Source organism: Mustela nigripes, chromosome 1, assembly GCF_022355385.1.
Source record: "Mustela nigripes isolate SB6536 chromosome 1, MUSNIG.SB6536, whole genome shotgun sequence".
NCBI lineage: Eukaryota > Metazoa > Chordata > Mammalia > Carnivora > Mustelidae > Mustela > Mustela nigripes.
In genome coordinates, this window is record NC_081557.1 from 263265331 (window position 1) to 263266981 (window position 1651).

Sequence of the window (1651 nt, forward strand, 5' to 3'; positions counted from 1 at the left end):
TCTCTCTCTGCCTGCCTCTCTGCCTACTTGTGATCTCTGTCAAATAAACAAATAAAATCTTAAAAAAAAAAAAGAAAATCTAAATCATGAAATAAATGTATTTCGCTGAAATATTTATGGATGAAATATGATGTCTGGGATTTGCTTCAAAATGATAAATAATTTAGGGGATGTGGGTAAGGTACAGATAGATAAGATTAGCCTTAAATCGATAATTATTTAAACTTGGCAATGAATATGTAGAGATTTAATATAGTATTCTCCCCACTTTCATTTGTTCGATGTTTCCCACAACATAATGTTTTTTAAAAGTACTGTGCTTTTGTAAGTTAGATAATATCTTGCAAACAAAATTGAAAGGAAATATGCAAAATGCTATCCTGTAAGGAAGGGTTTGTATTCTCAAGTGAGAAGCAGTTCTTACAAATGAATTAGGAAGACTTAATAGCGAATAGAAAAAATGTCAGGAATGGGTAATTCACAAAAGAAGAGATACAAAAAGCTAATAATCATATGAAAACATATCCAACTGCACTAATTATGGGAGAGAGAAGAATGGTCCCCCACCAAGGATGTCATGTCCTAATCTATGGACCTGTGAATGCCACTGTACATGGCAAAAAGGGACTTTGCAGATGTTGATCACAGATTCGGGGATGGGGAGATGATCCTGGATTATCCTGATAGGCTCCAAGTAATCACATGGGTCCCCTTGAGAGGGAGGCATGGAGAGAAGGCGACCTGGGGAGAGAAGCAGAATCTCTGAAGGAGATTCAATAAGGCCAAGCTGCCGGCTTTGAAGATTAGGAGGGACTGTGAGCCAGGAAGTGCAGGTGGCTGGCAAAGGCAAGGAAGCTGGCAAAGGCAAGGAAGCTGGCAAAGGCAAGGAAACCGATTCTCCCTGAGAGCCTCCAGAAGGGAGCAGCTCTGCTGACACCTTGTCTGTAGCCCAGTCACTGTGCCTGGAGGCAAACACAGCACTGCCTTCTGATCTCACTTCAGCTTCCAGCCTCCTGGCTCCCGGGGCCTCTACCTCCAGGGGCAGGGCAATTTCCCACTAGTTCTCGTCAATTTCCTCTCCCCGGTAACTATGTCCCGGCTTTTCTGCTCTCCTCCTTTGCAGACAACCTCTCCCCACTTCTCCTCCCAACGCATTCCTGTTCTCTCTGCAGTTTGCTGGAGGAAGGGACTCGCCACGTGCCCACAACCCAGGAGAGCAATCAGGGTGCTTTCTCTTCTCCTGCCTCTGCACCCTCCACTGCTCTGTCCTTCCTGTTGCTCTCCATGTACTGAGCTCCTTGCACAGGCCAAGCATCTCCTCCCACTTACTCAGGAACATCACTCCTGCAGCTGTCCCTCATCACCAGTTTTCCCTCTCCAGGGACAGGTCCCATCAGCATAGAAACGTGCTTTAAACTAGCCTCCCTGAAAAGCAGTAAAAACTTCCGCCACCATGTTTCCCTCTAGCTACATTCCCACTCCTCTGCTTTTCCTCAGAGTAAAAACACAAGAGTTGTCTATGCCTGCTATCTCTAGTTTCTCCTCTTTTTTTAAAAAAAGATTTTATTTATTTATTTGACAGAGATCACAAGTAGGCAGAGGGGCAGGCAGAGAGAGAGGAGGAAGCAGGCTCCCTGCGGAGCTTGAAAGA